We start from the raw sequence: 24,861 nt of genomic DNA, 5'->3' as shown, positions 1-24,861 counted from the left end.
TTCTTTCTTTCTTTCTTTCTTTCTTTCTTTCTTTCTTTCTTTCTTTCTCTTTCTTTCTCTCAATCTTTATCTCAAAATAACATATGTCTTGTGGACAATATAGAGAAGTAGAAATATTCCAGCAAATACCATAGAAAACATGCTACTGGTAGTATTATATTCATGAAGACCAGCTGATACCACTTCTTTTTCTTGCTCAAAAGTCTTCAAAGACTCCACTGCTTCAGCAGATAATGTCTGAATCACTAAGCCCAGCATGTGAGACATTAACCTACTCATCTTTGTATTTTATTTTCCCCCAGCTCTCCCACCCCAATTTACTTTTCAGCCTCACTGGACCACTTAGGTTCCCTGGGTATGTATACCTGTCTAGAATTATTAACAGACAGTTTCCTCCTTTCTGACTTGATTTTAAGTTCATTGAGAGCAGTGATATGGCAATTACTTGGAAAAAGACAGAAGAGCCAAGCACAGAAAAATATGCATCGGACTGAATTTCACTGAGTAAAGATCTGTGAGAAAGAACCATCTTGCTTGGGACACTTTTAGAGTCCCTGGGCTGTTTTCCTGATTTTGGTAATAATATAATTTGATGTCAGATGATTCTCTGACTAGTTTTTTCAGCCTTAGACAACTTTTATATATTTACCCCAAATTAAGAAAATACCAAAGTTTACAGAGAATTGCCTTATCTCTGTTTAACAAGAGTTCTGTGCTTTACCCGAGAGGCTGCATATGCTATAGAGAAAAAGAGTGATGTCCACCAAATCAGTAGCACAAGGATTCATTAAAATGATGATGATCTGTTAAACATTACTCTGTGCTACTGCACAGTAGAACCTGCATATTTGCATAGTTATATATGAGACAAGGAGCTGGTGAAATCCAGGTGATCACCATGGCCAGGGTTCCTGAGTCTTTTCTTCCTCTTCTCTGACAGATATGATGATGACAGTCAAGTGTGTCTCATCCTTCCTGGGGCATCCTGGGTAAGGGCTGGGCAGCAGGCAAGAAACTCTATGTGATATTTACCAGCACAGCTGTTATCGCTTCACGCTCCCCCCCCTCAGCGCCATAAGAAATCGTATTAGAATCTGATGGAAGAGAAGGACGCTACAAGGGTGACTTTAAAGCTCATCTGATATATAACATAAAAGGCAAGTGACACCCAGAGTTGGGTATTTGGCTACCGCACCCACATGGCACCACTCTCAACTGGCAGGGATGGTGCTCCATGATGGCATGGGGAGCCTCTATTTGAAAGGTGTGTCAAAGGAATGAAAATTCAGCTTATTAGTTTTTTTTGGGGGGGTGGGGTAGGGGTGGGGGAATGCTTTTTTCCTGAACTATTTTATGCCTCAGTCTTTTCTACTTCCGGGAGTACTTTCTGGAAAGAACTGTGGCCATTTTACCTGTTTCCCAGGTGCCAGCTCACTGCCATGCTCAGAGCAGCAAACCTGTACATATTCATCATCTGTGATGACATCAGGGGAGGACAGGAGAACACAGGAAGGTCAATGTCCTAGAAGGCAGCCTTACTGACTCATTCACTGAGCAAACAATGACAGAACACCTACCCTGGGCCAGGCAGAGATGTAGGCACTTGGCATACAACAGCAAGAAAGATAGACAGAGAAGGCCTCTGCCCCAACAAAGCTCATAATCTAAAGGGAGATGCTAGAAAAGTGAAGACATTTTGGAAATGGGTGAATGCCATGAAGATGATAAAGCAGGGTTATGTAACAGAAAATGGTTAGAGAAGGGGACAGAAGGGTTAGTGAAAGTCTTCAGAGATATTTGCAAAGTTTCCAACCATGCCATGATTTGGGCACAGAGCCTTCTAAGTAGGCGGGAGGAAAGAAAGAGTTTGACATATTTGAGGAAGGCTGGAGTGATGACTACAGGAGATTGAGAAAGGATGAGAGAGGCAGGGGTCGGTGATGGTTATCCTTATAATTCATCTCAAGGTGTCAGATCTCACTCTCAGTGCAAAGGAAAGCCTTGGGAGGGTCCCTTTTGGACATGACAATCAAGGGTTGAACTACATCGGGGTGGGGAACATCTGGCCCGCGAACCATGTAAGGCCCACAAAGTCATTTGGTCTGGCCCTGCCAAGGCATTAAGGGTGAGTTAATTATATGTTTGACCAAATAGAGCAGGCTAATTTTTAAGTTGATAATTTTGTATGGCCCGTGAATGATGTTATAAATATCCAAATGGCCCCTGGCAGAAAAAAAGTAAAGAGCATCCTTTTCATTCATCTAGTTATTGAAGTTTAGGCAATTTTCAAAACAAGCTTTTTTTTTTCTTCTTCCCTTCTCTCTCAATCATTCTTTTTTTTTTTTTTTTTCTTCTACTAATGACTCAGCACTCAGTCTGTACCAGATATTGTGCTAGACAACAGGGCTCAAAAATTAAGTTTCTGCTCTCCTCAGTCTTATATAATCTAATGAAGAGAGATAAACAATAAACAAACACATATACATAAATGGGTTAGGAAATGGTAAGCTTTATGAGAGAAACATAGACAATCATAAGGAGATACAAGTATGTGGGTGCATGCTGGCTATTTTTGAAGGGGATCAGGGAGGATTTATTTGGAGTAACTAGGAGAGGACTGAGAAGGAGAGAACCCTCTGAACATCCAGGAAAAAGCAGTCAAGGAAGTGGGAACTGCAAGTTCAAAGGCCTGTGGCAGGGAGCATGCTTGGTGCCCCTGAGGAAGACCAGGTGACTAGACAGATGGAGGAGGAGAGGGTGAAGAAGGGTTGTGGGGAAGCTGTAGTCCAGATCTCATAAAGCCTTCATGGGCCAAGCAAGAATTTAGGATTTTGTGCCGAGATGAGGAAACATTGGAGAACATTATTCAATTTATGCATAAAATGATAAATCTGGGTTCTGGGTAGAGAATAGACTGAGTGGAAACAGGGAGAGAAGTTGGATTGGCTTGGCTGTGGGAGAGGTGGAGTCATCAAATGTAAGTCTGAAGATGAATCAGCAGGGTTTTGACAGAACGGATGGGGGCTGTGAAATAAAGAAGGGAGTTAGAGAAAACACCCACAATGTTGGCCTGAGACTGTCAGGATAGGGACACAAAGAATTTGATGCATCTGTTAGACCTCCACATGAAAGTGTTAAGCAGGCAGTGAGACATATGGGGCTGGGGTTTGCAGGAGACGCAGGGGCAGGAAATAGGAATTAAGGAGTTTAGAGATTAAATTAAAAGGCATGGGACTGAAGGAGACCTCCTAGGAAATAGGTGTAAAATAAGAAGGAATCTATGCAGAGTCCTGGGGCAAGAGACTGAGAAAGGCCAGCTGGTGCCAGAGCAGGAAAATCGAGAGACTTAAGAGAAAAAAGGTTTCAAAAAGAAACATTAGCTGTATTAAAGAAAAGGATTATGGATTTTACCTCTCTCTCCCTCCCGCCCTTCCTCTTTCCCTCTGGCCTTTTAGTTGAGATCCTTCAGGCTACATATTTTCTGGTCCTCTTCCTAAAATTGAGGACTTTGGGTTTCTTCCTGAGATCCCCCAATGCATGCAAAGGCATAGCAGATAAAGAGACAATCACATCTGAGTACAAAATGCATCCCTTGCTCTCTGTTATTATATTAATACACTGCTGGTACTTTCCTCCCAACTTTACCCACAGAGAATTGAAAAGGTGCTCCAAGTCAAGGTTTAGCATCACCAAACTGTGCACGCAATCAGCATAAATGTCTCCTTCTAGATGAATCCACTTCAATTATATATTTAATTCAGCCAAGAGTTCCCCAAAGAAGGGTTATTCCGTATTCACCAGCAAAAGTATTTCTGATACCCTCATGGGGGCCATGATTTGCCCAAAATACATGCAACCTTTTTTTATGTTAATGCAGAAAAACTTGAAGGTTATTAAGTCCCTGCTCCTGACAGCCCCTGCAGTTACAATAAGGCAGCTAATGAGAAGAAAAACTGCCCCTACCGCCTTATTCCCAGAGCTCCGGCCATCTTTCCGCAAGAATGCTGTGACAAATGATACTTTTCACCTCCCGACCATGCCCCTCTCCGATTATAGATTTAGATGGATAACATGACTACAGGAGTTAGGCCTTGGAGCACATGATTGCCTCTGGCACCCGCCGTATGCAATTCGGGTGAAATTTTCAAGAGCCAAATGAAATAATTGCAACAGGGTAAGTCTCAGGCTGCAAGTGAATTTATAAAAATTAAAAGGTCTGAGAGGTAATGCTCATGGACCCATTTGTCTCATTTTTCCTCATTAAGATTTAATTGAAATGAACTCTGAGAACTGTAAGAAAAGTTACATTCTTATTTTAGGCTCACAGATAAAAGAAGGTTTTTTTTGGTTGTTGTTGTTGTTTTTTTTAAGCATCTAAATTCTGCTTGGGATCAGCTCCGTGCGCTGTTTTCCCCCCATTATCGACAATAGTGCAAGCACACCAGTGAAACTCAAAATATAAGAAAGGTCATTTAATGCTACCAGAAACAGAGCTGAGTGTTGACATTTCGGGAGCATGGGTATCTATGTTTGAAGGCACCATTACAACGGCTCCTGGGCAAACTCTAAAATGTGAACTGGCCGCCTACCACGTAAAACTAATTTAAAGGAAATGGAAAGTCAAAATATTGTCATCTAAAATAATTACTTCTATAGACAAACTCATTCATTCATCTTCACTTCAATGTATTGTAGGAGAGAGTGCTAATGTGAAACACACTTATGGATGCATGATAGGATGAGGGAGGGGAAGAGGATCAGTGTTCTCATTTGGGTTTTTCTCGGCTGCTAATGCGTACAATGCCATTGAACAGCGTGCAAATGATGTGACAGCGTTGGCTCCCAGGGAGTCCAGCTCCAGGCTGCTACGTTTTCCCATCAGCACTGCCAAACTGGGGGAAAAAAACACAACACAAAAAAACCAAAAAAACTGTTCTTGCCAAGATCACCAAAAACCCCCTTTCTGCTAACCCAGGTGCACACTTCTTAAGAATATTTGACATTGTGGCCCATGACATTCTTTTCATATAGAATACACTCTCCTTGGGTTTCTCTCTTAACTACCTCTTTCTATCGCTGATGGCTTCTCTTTGGTCCCCTCTCAGGGTTCTTCATTTATCTCCCCAAATGTTGGTCTTCTCCCTTTATCCTGCCCCCATGTATACTTGCCTCCTTGCTCAAGATCATCCCAGAACAAGCTCCTCCTTGGTAGTGATATAAATAATGTCTCCCAAAGAGATCTAAATCCTAACCCTCAGAATCCGTGTACGCAAACTATTTGAAAACAGGGTCTTTGTAGATGTAATTAAGTTAGAGATCTAAAGATGACCCCACACTGAATGGAGGGAGGATCTTAAACCCAATGGCAAATGTTCTTATAAGAAAAGGGGAGGACACAGAGATACACAAGTGGAAAGTAGCCATGTAAAGATGGAGGCAGAGGTGAGTGATGCAGCCACCAGCAAAGGTACACCCGGGACCACCAGATGCTGGAAGAGACAAGGAAGGGTCATTCCCTAAAATCTTCCGAGGGAGCATGGCTTGCTGACTTTGGTTACAGATATTTGGGCTCCAGAACTTTGAGAGAATAAATTTCTGTTGGTTTAAGCCTTCAAGTTTGCAATAATTTATTATAGCAGCTCTAGGAAACTAATACATTCAACTCATAATGAGACCTTAATGGCCACCTTTAACCTAATGACTCTCAATTTCTTAGCTCCAGCCCAGGCTGCTTTTCTGAATTGCAGATGCTTTTTTTTTTTAAAATATATTTTATTGATTTTTTACAGAGAGGAAGGAAGAGTGATAGATAGTCAGAAACATCGATGAGAGAGAAACATCGATCAGCTGCCTCCTGCACACCTCCCACTGGGGATGTGCCCGCAACCAAGCTACATGCCCTTGACCGGAATCGAACCTGGGACCCTTCAGTCCGCAGGCTGACGCTCTATCCACTGAGCCAAACTGGTTTTGGCTGAATTGCAGATGCTTTGAACCTCATCACCTGTCTGAGATGTTTTCCAGACACCTTCCTCTCAAGGTACACACCTCCATTGCCGGGCTCCTGCCTGCTCCTTGTGGATTCTGCTGCTGAATCTAGAGACTGGAGACCTCCATCATTATTCAAGAACCCTGAATGCTGTTTACAGAAGCAGCAGCAAGAGTCAAGAGCTAAGATCATGGACTCTGGAGCTTAAATGCTTGGCCTTGAATTCTTGCACTTACTCATTGTTTCAACTCGGGCAAGTTTTCTATCTTGTTGCCTCAGTTTCTCATCTGTCATACAGGTAATAATAGTACTACCCCCCTCCCCAAGTGGGCTTTTCTAGGATTAAATCGATTGCAACTGTAAAGTGCTTACACCACTGCCCAGCACACAGACAATACTATTTGTTTATTTTTTAAATAAATATAATTTGAAAAACATCTGGAACCTTCCTGGTTTTTGACCAAAACTGATGGTCAGCAAGGCTGCATCCTCACCCAGGGAGGAAAACACAGCACTGACCAGATGGCTCTGAAGAGCTGCTCTGGGCCCATCTGTTCAGCGTGCCAGAAGCCCACATGCCATAGTTGAATGTTGTATTCAAATTTAGCCCCGCCTTCCTGCAAGTGGTTTGATAATAAGATTCGTCCAAGGATTCTAAACCCAAATCCATTTCCCACACCTGAAATGCTCTTCCTCTTCCACCTTCCTCCCCCTCCTCCCCCCTTTCTCCCCGAGTTGCACTGGGTTTAGATGCAGCCTCTTCCTGACACCCTCCACTCACTGACCCTGTGCGCTGTGTGGAATGACCTCTTTATTAATCTGTCTCTTCTACTTGACTGTCAGCTCTTCGAAAGCAGGAATTGTGCTTTATTCCTATCTGCACCTGAGACACTTGGAATGTTGCCTGTATATAATGGAGATGCAGGGAAGTTTTGTGAAATGAATAATCATTTGTTTGGCAGCTTCCTCATTCCTCCAGAGTGGATGTCAGAGTAGTCCTGAAAAAGGATCTCGGCTCCCAAATTATAGCCCTAAAATCCTCTGTTTTAACCATTAGCTGAAAACCAGGAGGGAACTGCACTAGTCACTATTTAGGTTTCTGCAAAGCACAACACCCTACATTCTACTGACTGATTATATGCAGAGTATACTTCACAAGGAACACATAAAAGCAGACCAGGGGCAGCACTGTGATGCTACCAAGATTTAAGGGCAAGGAATAGGGTTCCCAGAAGATTAAGGGCATAGAGGAAGACCCAAACACCTATGCCTGGAAGCATATGAAGAAGACAGAAGCACAGCATCCTATGCAATTAGGAGGGACCAGAGTCTCAGGCCTTTATGGGTCCTGGAACCGACTTCATTCTTTGTGATCCAGGACTAATGCAGGAATTAACATATGTATACCATTCTCTTAGTATGGCTTTTTCTGCATATCACAGAGCCAATGAGAAAACAATTTGTAAGAGCATCTTTTGAGCTCAGTATTTTTCAAAGTTTTTTTTTTTAAGTTTTTTTTCTAAATGCCCAGTGCTTTTTAGGGAGCTCCATGGTTCAGTGTTAATGACAAATTGATGGCGAAGGCAAAGTAGGAGTCTCCACAGGAGAGGATCTGTAACTGTAACAGGTGTCTGCTCCTAACAAGACTACCTCCACTGGTCCTTTGGGCAGTTTTCTGAGGAAAGAGTATGGAGACAGGAAGGGACTCCCCTCTTTCGCATAAGGCTCACATGCATCTATGAGGGAAAACCATAGGTTTAGCCTTTACAATAGAACCAGAGGCCAATCTCCACTGCTAGCACCCTGGTCCAGCCCCATCATCTTTTGTCTGGATTTTTGCAACACCTTCCTGACTGGTCTCCCTGTTTCCACCCTTGTCCACCTTCTGACCCTTCTCAACCCAGCAGCTAGTCTTCCTGCTTAAACTAAGATGGACCACAGCACTCCTCTGCCGAAGCCCTTCAACATCACCCCTAGCCAGAAGCCCACATTCTCTTAGTGGTCCTTAGTGGTCTGCAGTGTCCTTTATGACCTGCCCCAGGGAAGGATTAGAAAAGTTACTCCCTCGGGGCCCAGGGTCATTAAGCTCAGATCTGAAGTGGGAATGCAGCAGACTTGCTGACATAGCAGTCCCTCTCTGTAGCAATCACAAAATACTTCGCTGACGGGCAGCAAAAAAACTAATGGCAGAAGGGCTGAAGCCAACTGAAAATTCAAATGATGCATAAGTCAAACCAGATATCTGGGTGAGTCATTTTGTGTGAGTGAGTCATGCTTTTTACACTTTCGGTGCTTAACCAATCTGCATCCGCAGGGCTTTGGTACCAATTGAGACTTCGGGATTTCTCAAACCATGCTGTGTCCTTGGATGTGTACTGATGTGAGAGCCACAGGTCTAGCTTCAGTTCTTTCCTTCCCCATGTACTTACCCACATTTGTGATAACTCTCTAGAGCTCACTTTCTTCATCTGTCAGATGGGAGCATAATACTTACTTCAGTATTTTGACCCTATTTATCTTGAGTTCCTCTGGAATATCATTTGACCCTATTTATCTTGAGTTCTGCCGGGATATCACTTTCTGCAGGAAGCCTGCTTAAGCCTCTGACAGAATCAATATCTCCCTCTTCTGCAAGTTCCTTCTCTACTCATAATAAATGATCAATGTGTTAATCATCCCTTCTTATTTGTTTTGCATGTCTGCTTTCTCAAAACTGTGAATTCCTGGATATCAAGGAGTATGTCTTATTCATCTTTGTGTTCTCAGCCAGACTGGTAATGTTTGTTGAATGGAAGAGTGAATGAGCTCTCAGGTACAAATGGAGGGTCCATTTCCCATATGAAAGTTAGGCATGGTTGTGTATTTCCAAGAGAGTTTCTTTTTGTACACTGATAAACATTATCGGTGTACTAGAAGAAAAGGAACCACTGTAGTAGAAGATAGAATGAAGTCAACAATGAAAAACCATTTCATATTAGTAAGATTGGTGAAAATCCCAATGCCAACTGTTGACAAGGTGGGAGTGATGGGAACTCCCACGCACTTGGTTGGAGAGTAAATTGAAAAAGCCCTTTGGAAAAATACAGCTTCAGATGCACATGGCATTTTCTAACAATTCTACTCCTGGGGAAATGCCCTTGAGGAATTGTGCACACATAAACAATGAAACGTATGCAACAATATTCATAGTAGCACAGTTTGTAATAACAGTGGAATTGGAAACTATCTCAAATGTTCATTAATAGCAAAACTGATGTACAAATTATAGCCTATTCTTACAACACAATTCCTTACAGCAGTTAAAATTAGTAAATGAGATCTCCATGCATTTTCATAAATAAATTTCATAATCATATTGCTGAGAAAAATGTTGCAAAAGGATGAATATACCATCTATATGAAGTTTAAAAACAGAAAGTGAAGTCATGTATTATTTCTGGATATGAACATATATAATAAAGTAGCAAATGATGTCAGTAATGGTAGACACCAAATTCTGCATGGTGGGGGATGGGAATAATAAAACACAGTTGAGGAGAGATCTTCTTATTCAACTATAATGCAGTTATTTCACAAATAAAAGACTCGGAGGAGTGGGGTCAATCACCAGAATATCAATCACTAACACATTCACATAGACAAACATCACGCTGAGTCTCTACACATTCTGGAGAACCATGTCAAAGCAGGAACGAGTCTTTTATAGGCACTAGGTAGGCAAAGAGGGATTTCGGGGGGGGGGGGGGAGGGCAGGTTTAATATCCCCAGTAACCTAAAAACACGGTGTTTTAAAAAAATATTTGTATAGGATTTATTAGTTTTTAATAGGTATGTTAATTATATATATTAATATAATTTAATTGATTAATTTTACTTACTTAGATTATAATTGTATTTAAAACTTATAATAAGCTTATTACATTTGTGTCAGGCATTAATCCATTTTTTTCTTTGTTTATTAAGGTATTACATATGTTTCCTTATCCCCCCATTGCATCCCCACCCCCCCATTCATGCCCTTACCCCCCTGGTGTCTGTGTCCATTGGTTAGGCTTATATGCATGCGTACAAGTCCTTTGGTTGATATCCCCCGCTTACCCACACCCTCCCCTATCTTCCCTCTGAGGTTTAACCGTCTGATCAATGCTTCTCTGTCTTGTTCATCATTTTATGTTGTTCATTATATTCCACAACACAGTGTTTTTATTATCTCTAATTTACAGATAAGGAAACTGAGGCACAGAGAGGTGTTTTATTTTTTAACATTGACCCAGACTGCACAGCTCCTGAACCCGAGGGTGTAGAAAGATTTCCTTTCTAACAATTGCTGTAGGTTTAAGTTCGTTCTTGAAAAATGCCCTGTGCTGATCCTGCCTCAGCTGCTTTTAACAGTAAAGAATCGACTTTTATAACGAGCATCTAATGGGTCAGGCTCTGTTCTAAGTCCTTTGTGTGAATTAGCGCATTTAGTTCTCAAGACAATCTAGGTACCACTATAGGCAACTTCAGAGATATCATGGGTTTAATTCCAGACTATTGAAATAAAGTGAGACATACAACATTTTTGGTTTCCCAGCGCTATAAAAGTAATGTTTATACTATACTATAGTCTGTTAAGTATGCAACAGCATTTTGTCTTAAAAACCAATACACATACCTTAATTAAAAATGCTTTATTATTATAAAACTGGAGGCCCAGTGCACAAAATTCGTGCATGGGGGAGGAGGGTCCCCTCAGCCCAGCCTGCACCCTCATCAATCCGGGACCCTTTGGGGCATGTCCAACTGCCGGTTTAGGCCCGATCCCCGGGTAGTCAGACATCCCTCTCACAATCTGGGACCACTGGCTCCTAACTACTCACCTGCCTGCCTGTCTGATCACCCCTAACTGCACCCCGTGCCAGCCTGGTCAGCCCTAGCTGCCTCTGCCTGCTGGCCTGGTCGCCCCTAACTGCCCCCCCATTGGTCTGGTTGCACCCAACTGCCCCCCTCTGCCTGCCTGGTCGCCCCTAACTGCCCCCCCCCGCCAGCCTGTCGCCCCTTACTGTCCCCCCTCCCCGCCAGCCTGGTTGCCCCTTACTACCCCCCCCCTACTGGTCTGGTTGCACCCAACTGCCCCCCTCTGCCTGCCTGGTTGCCCCTAACTGTCCCCCCACCTGCCTGGTTGCCCCCAACTGCCCCCCGCCCCCCCGTTGGCCTGGTTGCCCCACGCAGCCTGCTGTTCAGTCGTTTGGTCATCCTTCACTAACCCCCCTGCCAGCCTGGTTGCCCCATGCAGCCTGCCAGCCTGATGTTTAGTCATTACTGTTACTGTGACGGCATCCTGGACAATTTGCATATTCCTCTATTATTAGTATAGATGCTAGCCATCATCTGAGTCTATTGGAAAAATAATGCTGATAGACTTGATCAACACAGGGTTGCTACAAACCTTTAATTTATGAAAAAATGAACAAACACAAAAAGAAACCAAATTCAATATCCTCAAAGCACAATAAAGCAGAGCACAAGAAAATGAGGTATGCATGAATTATTCCCATTTTATACCTAAGCAAGCTGAGGCCTGAGAGATTACGTGATTTGCCCAAGGTCACCCCTGCTTTCCCCAACTAGTAAACTGGCCTAGTAGTGACTCCTAACCATATCCTCAGGCTCCGATCCACCACTCTGACTGGATTATGACACCATCATAGAAACTGGGATTTAGTCCTCCATGTCTCTCACCCTCCTGTCACATCCAATTAGATGTCTGTTGCTGCTGTTATTATTGTCATTCAATGGCCTGAATGTCTTTGAAATCCACTCCTCCTTTCCATTCCCCTTGGGTGCTGCCTTCTTCAAGGCCTCACCCACCTCCATTATGGAAGCCTTCTGACCTCCTTCCTGGCCTCCAATCTCTGCAAAGCTGCCCAGGAGTCTCTCTAGACCACTAGATCTCCAGTGTGACTACACATTGGAAGGATCTGGGAGCCTGACAATGTACCAATGTCTGGGTGCACCACAGAGATTCTGATCAATTGGTTGGGGGTAGTCAAAGGATCAGGAGTGTTAATAGCCCTACCTCCACTGATTATAATATTCAGTGGAGTTAAGAGAAATGCTGATCTAATATAAGTGAACAAACAAAATTGAAATAGACTGATAGATATAGAGAACAGACTGATGGTTGCCAATGTCGGGGGAGGGGCTGGGGAACTGGGTGAAAAGGTGAAGGGATTGAGAAGTACAAATTGGCAGTTACAAAACAGTCATGGGGTTGTAAAGTACAGCACAGGAAATATAGTCAAAAATATTGTAATAACTATGTATAGTGCCAGATGGGTACTGGAAATATCAGAACACTTTGGAAAGTATATGTCTGCCTAACCACTGTGATTTACACCTGAAAATAATGGAAAATAATATTGAATGTAAATAGTAATTGAAAAATAAAATTTTAAAAATTGCTGTGAAAAAAAAAAAGAAATACCAGTATTGTTCTAAATTCACAGATACGAGTTTATAAGAGGTTGAGGTCCTTCAATATGAAAATAGCTCAGTAATCAGCTGCCTTGCCAATACTCCAACCTGAATTTCTACATTTTTTAAGATTTTCTACCCAGATCCCTCTGCACATATGCACATGTACATACATGTGTAAACACATATACTCACATACTCACATTACATACTGTCTAACTATACCTAAGTATTTTATGCCCTCTGAATCTACCATGTTATTTTATGTTTCCCGGTGTCTTAGTCTATGCAGATTGCTATAATGAAATACCATGGACTGGGTTGTCTTATAAACAACAGAAATTGATTTCACATGGTTCTGGAGGCTGGAAATCCAAGGTCAGGGTGCTAGCTGGCTCTGTTGAGGGCCCTCTTCTGAATTGCATACTGCTGACTTCTTGCTATGTCCTTATATGATGGAAGGGGCTAGGGACTATGGGGTGGGGGGCTCTTTTTTAAGGCACTAATCTCATTCCTGACAGCTCCACCCTCATGATGTAAGTACCTCCTAAAGGCTCCACCTACTAATACATCACCATTGGGGGTTAGGATTTCAACATATGAATTTGTTCAGACCACAGCACCAGGTCTTTGCACATTCTGTTCCCTCTGCCTGGAAGAGCAATTCTCTTCTTTCTTGACTTTCAAGTTTCTGTTTAAACACCTGCTCAAATGTTCCTCTCTGATTCTCCAGCAGGACTGTTTTCCCTCTGAGTTCACAGACCAGTTGGTACATGGTTTTGTTACAACACTCCTGATGCATAATCAATTGCGTAGATTATGGTCTCCTCCTTTATCAAGAAGTGTGTCTAACACATGGTTTGGAGGCTCTGTGTCATCTGCCACAAACCACTACCCTCTCCCCAGCCTCCCTGCGTAAATCTAATCTCACGTAGCTCTCCATCTCACTCCGTTTTTCAGCCAGTGGCCTCCTTTCTCTTCCTGCCATGGAGCCTTTGTCAGGATTGATTCCTGAGTCTACATGTGCTTTGGCTGCTCCACCCTAATTAAAACCAACTCATTTTTAAAACTTGGCCCAAGCATCATCTTCTCAGGGAAGCCTTCTGATGTCTTTCCTAGACCGGTGAGTTCCCTTTATTAGACTCATAAAATTATGTTTCTTTCCAAGGTGGGATTTAGCTAGTTAGAAATTATACACACATTTGTGTATGATTATCTGGTAAAGGCCTCTCCACTCATAACCATATGAGCAGCCCTGTAACTGTTCCTGCTCATCCTTATGTTTTAGGGCCTAGCACATTGTAGGCATAAGAATGAGTGAATGGCCAGCACATAGTAAGTGCTCAGAATATTCTGTTAAGCTTGGTGAGAGCAAACAGCATATCTTCATTTTTATAATTCCCAGGCTTTGGAATGTAGTGTGCACTCAATAAGAGATTTTGTGTATTATCAAAGCTAATGACTATTCCGTTGACTTCATCTAATAGTCAGCATTTTAAGTATATCAAAAGTATTTTTCTCCATCATAAAACCATGGACAATAAAGACTTTTATTCACACAGTCATTGCCAGAGCTAGAAATTGCCTAAAGCCCCTGGGAAATTAATAAGGAAATAATGGTTTTCAGACGGGTGAAAGGCCTCTAATAAGAGAAAACCTCAGTGAACATATGTAGTTAAAAGTTGAATCAACTACATGCAAATATCATTATAGAAAACATAGTTATAACTTTTATTTAAATGAGGGGTCTCCTTAGCAATTTATAGTTCAACTTAATAATGTTAGCCTACCAAACATTTTTAAGAAGGAAGAAATAACATAAGAACATTACTTCGACTTGAATTTGAGGAAAGGCAGATTCTAGAGTTTTCTGGGAAACTCTGGGTACAGAAAACCTAAGTTAATCTTTATTGAATAGCTTTTTTTAAAAGTAAGTCTATGTGCTAATATTATCATATCAAGAGATTATTCCATAGAGTCATATTAAAAGTATGCAAACACTTCCCTTCCATTAAGAATTTGCAGAATTTTCATAAGCAGACAAACCTCCCTCAGGATTCCAGGCATTGGCTTGTGAATGTGCCTCTGAACATTAGAACGTTTTTGTATTAAAAACCTACATGTCACGTTCAAGAGGCTCTTTGGGTACATGTTCCATATTACGAAACACAGTATTATTAAAAACATTTAAAAACAGCCTCTTAGAGATTCTAAAATAGCATAAGAGAAAGACAAGAGGCCATCACATCACTTTAGATCTGACCTTGGACACCAAATGGCTCCTCAAGGAGAGACACCTACAGAGTCCCTGAAGACCCCAAGCCAGAGCAGTTCTTTTGGAGAATTTCCAGATCGTTCCTTTTAGAATCCACAGAAACCCTGACAAGGAGTCCCAATGGGCAGCAAAATAGACCAAACGATGGGATTGCCCAAGAAATAACTCCCAGGCTCTTGTCTCCTTCATCTTTGTTCCTTCCTTCCTGGTCTTCGTCCTTAATAATGATCCTCAAGTCTTTAATTGCCAGATATTCAGAAAAGGAAACCCTTGTGTACTGTTGGTGGAGATGTAAACTGTTGCAGTCACAATGGAAAACAGTATGGGGCTTCTTCAAAAAATTAAAAATAGAACTACCATATGAATATATCAAAAGAAAACATAAACACTATATGAAAGAGATATCTGCACCCCCATTACTTACAATAGCACAAGACATGGAAACAACCTAAGTGTCCGTGTATGGATAAATGGATAAAATAAATAAATATTCATAAATTTATTATTAAACATATTTACTTAGGATATATTATTCATATATTTATTAATAAATGGCCATAAAAAAGGAGAAAATTTTGCCATTTACAACAAAATGGATGGACCTTGAGGGCATTGTGCTAAGTAAAATAAGTCAAACAGAAAAAGATAAATACTGTGTGATCTCACTTATATGTGGAATATAAGGAAAAAACAACATACCAAACTCATAGAAAAAGAGAATAGATTTCTGCTTACCAAAGGTGGGGGTGGAGAGTGGGGGCAACTAAATGAAGGTGATCAAAAAATACAAACTAAAAAAAAAATAGAACTAAAAAAAAAATACAAACTCCCAGTTATAAGATAAATAAGTACTAGAAATGTAATGTACAACATGATGACTGTAATTGACACTGCTGGGTGATACACAGGGGTGGGCAAAAATAGGTTTAGAATTGTGAGAACATGAAATTATTTATTAATTATTGTATTATTTATTTGTATTATAACTTTAAACCTACGTTTGCCCATCCCTGTATGTGAAAGTTGTTAAAGAGTTTTCATTATGAGGCAAAAAAAAAATTTTCTTGGGTTTGTATCTGTATGAGATGATGGATGTTAACTGAACTTATTGAGGTAATCATACTATTATACATGTAAGTCAAACCATTATGCTGTACACCTTAAACTTAGTGCTATATGTCAACTATAGTTCAATAAAACCTAAAAGAATGTTTTTTTGAAAACAGAGCCATTTAAATATACCATTTACCTAAAATGAATAAAGAGAATTTATCAGGAAGCTCCTTTCCACACACACACACACACAAACAAGCAACCCTCTCAGGCCCACATGGTTTCAAGGGGACTTAATACAGGTAGTTTCATAAGGGAATTCTAAAAAAAACCCAACACATTTAAAAGGCAAATAATTCAGTGCTATTCAAATTATTCTGACCAAAAAAAAAAAAAAAAAAAAAGATAAATGTTTTCAAAATGTTCATTAGGCCAGGATACTAATAAGACACACACTGATAAAGATATAATAAAAAGAGAATTTCAGGATACCTACCAAAAAATTGGGATTTGTTCAGAAATGAAGCGATGGTTGGTTATCAAGAAATCTACCCAGATGAAACTTTGCCCAGTGTTGTATTCAAGGAATTGGCCTGCGTCCAATCTCAGCTCTGCCACTTACTTACTGGTTGATCTTGTTCAAGTTATTTAACTCTACGAATATGCGTTTTCTTAAGTTTGGAGTGAAAATACTAATACCACAAGTTCTAGATTAGGCAAGGTCTAAATGAGTTGATATCTGTAAAGAACTTAAACTACTGCCTTGAATATCAATTGCACCAAATAAGCATCAATTATTCTTATTAATATGCTTGACCATAATAATAAGAAATGAAAAATAATACCATCTCTTAGACACCAGAAGTACATTGGATAAAATTCAATATTGATTTTTTTTACTTTAAATAGCTCTTAATAAAATAAGAATAGATTGATATTAACTTAATATGAGAATATCATAAGCCATCATCCTCTTGATGAAAAATCTAGAAGCATTCCCATTAAAGTCAGGCACAAGATAAGGATATTAATTACCCTCGCTATTATTTAACACTTTTCTGGTAGTACTAGTCAATATAATTAGACAAAAGAGAAGAATAAAATAAAATAATTAAATAAAAAGAATAAAATTGGAAAAGACTCGGTAAAATCATCATTATTTGCAAATGATAAAACTTAGCGGGAACACGGAAGAGTAAACTAAAAAAAAACAAACAAAAAGTCACTTGTTCAAGGTTTTGCAGCTAGTGAGTAACCAAGTCAGGTTCCAAACCTAGTTTGCCTGAATCAGAGCCCATACTTCTAACCACTATGCTATATTTTCCCTTCCTTGAATCCAGAGGTCTCCTTCACTAAACCGTGGCACCTACCTTGGTAAAGAATTACTACATTCTTAAACTAAAAAGACCATGATCTTCTGCCCTGTCCCTTCTTATCAGACAGAGAGAAAGAGAAATGCACATTACAATAAAAATAAGATACCATATTTCACCTGTAATATTGGAAAATAGAAAAATTTGATAACCTTCAGTTGTTGAAAACTGTGGAAAATAATCATTTTATATGTTGCTGAGGAAACCAAAACTTGGTACAACCTCTATATTGAGCAGCCTGAGAATATCTACCAAAATTATGTACATATCTTTTACCTGACAATTTTATTTCCAGGATTGTCTCCTATAAATTTAGCTTTTTAACTGCTCCTGTGCAAAACCAAATGTGAACACATATTTACATATAATTGTTAAAAGTAGGAAAATATTAGGAACAACCTAAAGGTCCATCAATAAATCACTGGTAAAATGTTATGGTCTCTAGAGCAAGGTTTCCATGATGATCTGTGACACTATAAGCTGGAAGGGGGTCACTCCACCCCTACTTTATTTCACAAAGCTTGGACAACAGGCAAGAAGAGAAGAGCAACAAATAAGCTGTCTGCTTGGGGAGCGTTCCAGTCTTATGCTATGATTAGCATTGGAAAACGTTTAAGATCAGAAGCAATATGTATGAAATTCTCATGAGCCCAGAAATATTTACTATCAATTAGGGAATCTCCTAGTTAGAGACCAGAGTAGACCCAGGTATACAGTAGGTGCTCAGTACTTGTTTGTGGATGGAATGGATGTGAATGAGTCCTACAATGGCATATCAAGACAAAAAGGAAACTGGAACCCATGCTATGCTAGTAATAGGTAGGCAGTCTTGGGTCGGCCTCCATCCAGCTGTAGAACCTCTTGGTTTCAGTTTCCTCATTTCTGGCCTGGGATTTATTAGCATTTTATTTGTGGCATTTGTTAATATTTCTATTTGTATCCCCCCCTTTTTTTAGAATGATTAAATAGAAGTCTGTAGAAGTCATTATTAATTTCACTTGTTTTAGCGATGAGGAACATTGATCAAATAAAGTTAATGACATTCCTCCTCTGTGCTCACAGACAGGTTGTTTATGAATTGTAAAGAAGAACATTAAATCTTTAGAGGAAAGTGCTACAGATGTTCAGTCTGTGATGTCAAGGGTGCCTTCATATAAGTGCACTCAAGTGTTCCAGGGCAACACTTGAATTTTGGGTTTTATAAATGGTTTTCTCTTTAAAACTTCCCACTCTTCCAGCAGCACATCTCAGGTTGAGTAGCCTCAAAATGATTGACGCTCTATTCACTGCATATAGGGAAGAAGATGCAAGATTCCTGCTTTCAAAACAGTTACACTCCAGTGACCGGCATAGGAAGCAGGGAAGCAGAAGGGTAAAGTACGATTACGCAAGAGAATTCAACTGATGAAAATGCTACAAGGAAAATAAGACAGGTAATGAGGTATGACAGAAATGACTGGGATTTGGTGAGGTCACTTTACATAGGCTGACTGGGAAAGCCCTCTTGCAGTAGGCTATGTATCTTGAGACCTGAATAATAGTGAGCATCCATGCAAAAATCTGGCAGGAATATTTTAGTAATGGAGATGATGATGAAGAAGAAGATGATGAAGATGAAGAAGGAGAATGAGAAGAAGAAAAAGAAGAAGACTAGACCCTCTTCCTTTTTCAGGATACATCCCTGCCTATGATCTAAAACAAAATTAAATCTGAACATTCTCTCCTTGCCCCCTTATGCATTTCCCTGATACAATTTTAAATTAATAAATAGTTAGTTAATTAATTAATTAATTTTATCATTCTAGACTATTAGAAAGACTATTTCACAGGAGGATCAACTCGGGCTCCATCTTGTACTTAACTTTGCAGTCACTCAGCTTTGTGACCCCTCAGACCGCCAATTGTACACTTACCCATCTCCCTTGAATTTCAGTGTCTTGTTAAGTAACAATTTCTTTCTCTTTCTCTGTGTCAGAGACTGGGAAATTACTTTCTTTAATCCAGGCCCCATTTGTAGTTTTTAAGGCTAAGAATTGTAGAAGCATCTGTGGCTGTGAAATTTTCAGTTATAACTGCTCGGTTAAAATACTGGTTTTGCTTGTGTGTGTATATATATATATATATATATATATATATATATATATATATATTTTTTTTTTTTTCTTTTAATGTTCTGATAGCCATTCCCCCCTGGCTTGACTTTTAGAAACCACTCTTTTCTAGATGCTGCTATGTCTGTAAGTTATGGTTATTTCACTTCTTTAAGAGTTAACTGCTTTACTTTTCTTATCACGTTGTCATACGGACTACTTTTCCATCTCCAAATGCAATTAAAAGTGCCCTTCAGGTGTTCCGAGTCTCAATTCTTCCGTGTGTGGAGTGTTCACGTGGAAGGCCTTTCTCTGCCTCTGCTGGGATGAAGCCTTTCTTTGAGGAGGAGGCGAAGGGGTTGAGTCAGAATGAGGTTGTTTCAGAGTCCAAATGCCTCACCTTTGAATCACCCTCTCTCCTGCTTGGGTTGACACCAAGAACCAACTCTCACCAACCGTGGAGTGTGGAGCAGCCTTGGGAACCAGCCAAACCTGAGCTTCACTTAAGGAAGTGCTGGTGGCCTAGACTAGCTTTGTGACCTTAGGCATTGACAAATTTGTATCTGTCAAATGGGCATGAAAATACCTATCTCGTCCTTTTATTGAGAACATATAGAATTTCTTCAATACCTAGTGGTATTATGATGCTAATTATGATCCTCATGATCTTTGGACAGAGTGGAACTTATCTCTGAATGAAATTCATGTCATAGTGCCCTATGCCATGGCTCGTCACTCTCCCTGTGACATGTGCTTCTTCGGCCCTTGACTAGTGGCCTTTCACCATGCGAGTTTGAGAACGCTTGAACTGTTCTTCACTTTCATCAATAGGATGAGTCCACTGGATGACTTGGGTGTCCTGGCAATGGCAAATTGTAGTATAGTTTTAAAGTTCTTGCTCTCAATTTCTGGACTCATACCGGACTAGTAACCAACAGTTTGCAAACCTTCAATGACCCATGCATGACACTTTTGAGGGTCTCTAACATGCAGGCACTGTGAGATGCACAGGGGATTTGCTGGTATGGTTCCTGCCACCCTCCCCACCCAAACTTCAGTGCTGAACCGGGGTTCGTTGCTGATCTGTCTGAATGTGTGAATGGTGGATGGTCTGCTCATATCCCAGCCCGTTCAGATGCCCAATAACTACAGTTCATCTCAATCTCTGAACAGGGACTCCTGTTTCCTTCTCAGGCTTACTATTTAGGTGGGAAAAGGGTTTGCATTATAATCTCTTCTCATTCTTAAGTAAAATATCCTGGCTGGGAGTAAAAAAACCTTACAAAAATGAAAAACAAACACATCTTGACAGGGTTCCAAATGTTGACTCCAGCCACGCTCATTCTCCTAGAGGCCGCTTCATGTCATACTGTTGGGTAGGAAGCATTTTCCAAAGGGAATTGCCCAGTTCTTTGAGGCACCGGACTCGACTCCTTTGCTCAGTGAAAGCTACATGCAGGGTCCAATGTTCTTTGAAGTATAACAATAACAACAACAAAATTCTTCCCTCACTTGGGAAATTAAAGGCACAGGATTAAAAAACATTATTGTGAAACCTAAATGCTTTCAAGCCCAATAGATGATACTGCTTACTTAAAGAGTTAGACTTAACAATAACAACAGAAAGCTTATAGATAATATTGAAAACACTCAGTGATCATGACTCTATACTTGAAATAACATTTATATTGGGAAAGGATGCCAAATATATGCACATGTCCCCGACTCTTTCCTGTTACCCTCCTTGGCAGATATCATTAATCATTGACTTCTCTTTTTTCTGATCTATCATATGACTTCAGAATCTCAGTGAAGAATTCAAGGCCATGACCAATGCATAGGAGATGACAAATGAGATGAGACTGGCTTGTCTTCCTGGTGTTGTAATTTAGACTTAAATGTGCTCCTCACATGCATTATCACTCTAACCTAGGCTGTGATGCACTTACCACAATTCACAATGTGCATAATCATTCACACAGGAGAAAACTAGGGCCCCAAGAAATTAAGGCAATTGATCAAAATTACATAAGAAGTTGCCGAAGTGACAGTTGAACCCTGATCTGCTCTCAGACAGCACAGGAGGGGACTAATATTGACTAAGCTCCTTCTGCGTGTCAGGTTCTTATAAATTCTAACTCCTCTGGTCTTATAAATTGTGCCAACCAGTGGAACATTACTTTTTCCAATTTTCAGATAAGGAAAGGGGCGTTGAGAGAAAGGAAACAACTCGCTCAAGGCCCCTATAGGCTATAAGGGGGTTTGGATTTGAACCCACATTTCTCTGATTCTACAAGTACCTTATATTCCTTAACACCTGGCCTCACAGCTCAATCTTCTGCTTGCAGATAATACCACCTGGGGCAGGACATGGCAAAGATGCTTAGAGGAATGGATTAATGACAGCAGCAAGCTGAACATTGCTTCAGTGTTCGACTTTTAGAGGAAAGATTAAGTAAACACAGTCCCAGAACCACACCAGAATGTTTTGCAGCTATTATAAATGGTTGACTATGTAGAAGCATGCAAAAGTGTTTATCAAATAATATTAAAAAATGTATATATACTGATTACATTTATGCAGATACTATGCATATGCATGAATAAAGAGTAAGGGGAAACACACACAAATGTCTTTTGGCTGGGATAGAGGATAAGATGTTTTAAAGTTGCATTAAGCATAATGCATAAAACATTTTGTGTATCCCAACATCAAGAAAATTTGGCCAAAGAAAATAGACAAAAATTATTACCCACTAAGAAATTTATAGTTTTATTGCATTTTTGTTTTGGTTTTATTCAAAATATGGTCTTCCATTTACCAAACTCCATCCACCAGCCATCCATTCAAGCACTGTTTACTGGTGCTTATTGTGAACTAGACCTTGTGAGGCTCTAGAAATATAAGGTAATTGATCTATCTTCAGGCTTCTCTGAGTCAAGTGCAGGAGACAGACAGTTATATTATACAGGATCTACCAAGAGATAACCATAGGACCGGGAACACTGAGGGTGGAAAGAGATCAACCAAAGAACTTGTATGCGTATATGCATAACCATGGGCACAGAAAATAGGGTGGTGAAGACTTGGGGTAGGGACAGAGGCGGGATAGAAGGGGTCAATGGGGAGAAAAGGGAGGCATATGTAATACTTTCAACACTAAATATATTCTTTTTTAAAAAAAGAAAGAAATGAGTACAGAAAGGCAAACAGGCATGGAACCAGGGTGCAAGAGCTGGGGAAGTAGTGTTATGTGGGCCCAGGAAGAGAGAAGAGAGCCAGATGTCATGTTGCTCTAAGTGGTTCCAGTACAAAGCACAATGCTAGGTACATAGTAGATGCTCAATAAAATAAGACAACAAACACTAACTGGGCACTTTATGTCCCTAGACCCTGTGCTAAGTCCTTTACATGAATCATCTCACTTCCTCCTCTTGCTAAGCCCTACAAGGTACAGATGTAACTTTTGGCAAAGTAGATTAAGGACCCAATGGTAGATGCTGACTCTCCCATCAAGGCAAGAAAGACAGGATCCAATTCCTATCAACATCTCCATTCTACATTCTTACTAGAAAGGCAGCAGAGTTTTGCTATGAAGCACCTAGATTCTAGAACAGACTGTCCAAGTTCAAGTCTTGGTTCTGCCACTTGGTGATTGATGTAAAGCTGGGCAACTGACTTCAATTACTCCCACGCTCTGCACCTGGCTCTTTTACGGGGATGGTGCTAGTGCACAGGGGCCATTGTGAAGATTAGTTAAGTTAGGACATGTATCTCCAGCACAGCACAGCATGCAGCAAGCTCTGCATTAAACGGTGGTCTTTGAAACGCTCCTGTATATTTCCCTGTATCACTGTCGGGAGAAGGGCTGGTGCTCTTCTTACCCCTTTGCAGGTATTGTCTCCTCAGCCTTCCTAAGCTAGAATCAGAGAACTGTAGGACCTGGGCACCAGCTGGGCTTTATTGACCCCAGGGTGAAGGTCACCATTTTACTGATGACAATAAGAGAAGCTGGAGGGAGAGAGAAAATTTAGCATGCATTCATCTGTGTTAAATGCAGCTAAAATACATAACAAAGAATCAAGAATCTAAGATCTCACCAGAGGGTTAGTGACCAAGTCTAGGATAGACGCCAAAGTCCCAGATTCCTCTGTGGGTCGGCTAAGGACACACCATGTGGAACTTCTTTATCTGCCTGAGAAGAGGCATCTTCAGATGGTTGAAACCTAACCTCTCAAAGTCCCTGACAAGATGACATGCCAAGCAGTGCAGAGCAGCCCTCTAAATTCCTGCAGAGAGAACAACTCCACAGACCCTCACTTCCCAGGCCTTGCTATCCACTCCACTATGCCAGCATCCCCACGGGGGGCCAGGTCTGAATGCAGAGCCTGAAGCTTTGGGATAACATAGACCCAGTTAACCTGGCTGGGAGCACTCACCTGTTGACCCATACCACCTGAACAGATTCTGGTTTCCCTCTGAGAACAACCTAGTTTGGATCTGTCAGAACAGTGAGGGTATTGAAGTGAGGTGGGGGGCGTGAAGCTGACTGGCTCTTGCCATGCTTGGATTTGGCTCTGGGACATCTAGGCTGGATACTAAGGGTGTCCTCTCCCTCTACCCAGGAGGAGGACCCTGCCATCCTCATATTTAACCAGAGGCTCCTAGCCCAGTAACCTGGCCAGCCAGTTGCTCCAAGACCTGACTCCCAACTAACTCTCTCCTGCCTGTCCTGGCTTCTCACTTCATGTCCCAGCATCATCAAACTGCTTGGAATTCCACCCCTGAGTCCATGCTCCTTCTTTTCCTTCAGATGGAAATGCCCTCCCTCCCTTTTCTCTGCTTTCCCTTTATTCATTCTTTTACACTCAATTCAGGCATCATCTCCTTCAGGAGGCCTTCTCTGATTCTTCTGAGATGTCTCTGTTTGTACTTCCATAACTCCATCTGGAAACTTCTATCATGGTATTTACCATGTTGTACATAATGTTCTCTGTTTATGGGCCTGGTCCTCATGGGAGTGAGTTTCCTGATGGCCGGGGCCATGGCCTTTGTGTCTTCAGCATCTAACAAGCACCTGGCACATGGCAATGAGTGCATGACTTGAAAGCATTTGTCCAAATGACTCTTAATTGAAAGAAGAGAAGGTCTGGCCAAAGCATGCCAGCATCTCAACACACACAAAAATGATCGTGAATACAAAACAAAATTCCCCAACCTGCAGAGCACTTAACGATAAAGAAATGAAAGCGTAAGATTTAGGATGCAATGGGCGCCCTGGAGAAGTGAACGCATGATAATAAAGGAACTCAGCAACTCAGAGGCAAAGGACTGTGGACCGTGGCCACCATCTTCTGGTTGACTCTGGAGGACAATGTTTGCTTTATGAAGGAAATCAGATCCCTTGCCTCCATGTGACAAGTGCAATTCCACTAAAAACTGGTGTGACATATGCTGCTACCCTGTTAGACCAAATATGGAGGCTGTAAGTATTATGTAGGTAGTGAATGTTTCCCTAACACTTAATTTTTTTAAATAAAAACTGACTTTATATCTAAACCAGAAAAATCTGTCACAATGTCACACAGAAGCTCTCTGGGGAGACTTAGAAATGCATGTCT

The 24,861-nt window shown here is 40.9% G+C and overlaps 1 protein-coding gene across 8 annotated transcripts in view; it reads right to left on the bottom strand.

Moving 5' to 3' along the window:
- LDB2 (LIM domain binding 2) overlaps nt 1-24,861 on the bottom strand; it is a gene marked incomplete at its 3' end in the record, with an annotated part of 329,582 nt that overhangs the window by 36,514 nt on the left and 268,207 nt on the right. The window lies entirely within an intron of this gene.

The sequence above is a fragment of the Plecotus auritus genome, assembly GCF_963455305.1.
Source record: "Plecotus auritus genome assembly, chromosome: 1".
Classification (NCBI taxonomy): Eukaryota; Metazoa; Chordata; class Mammalia; order Chiroptera; family Vespertilionidae; genus Plecotus; species Plecotus auritus.
Note: the sequence above shows the minus strand (reverse complement) of the source record. Positions and strands in the feature narration are given on the sequence as shown.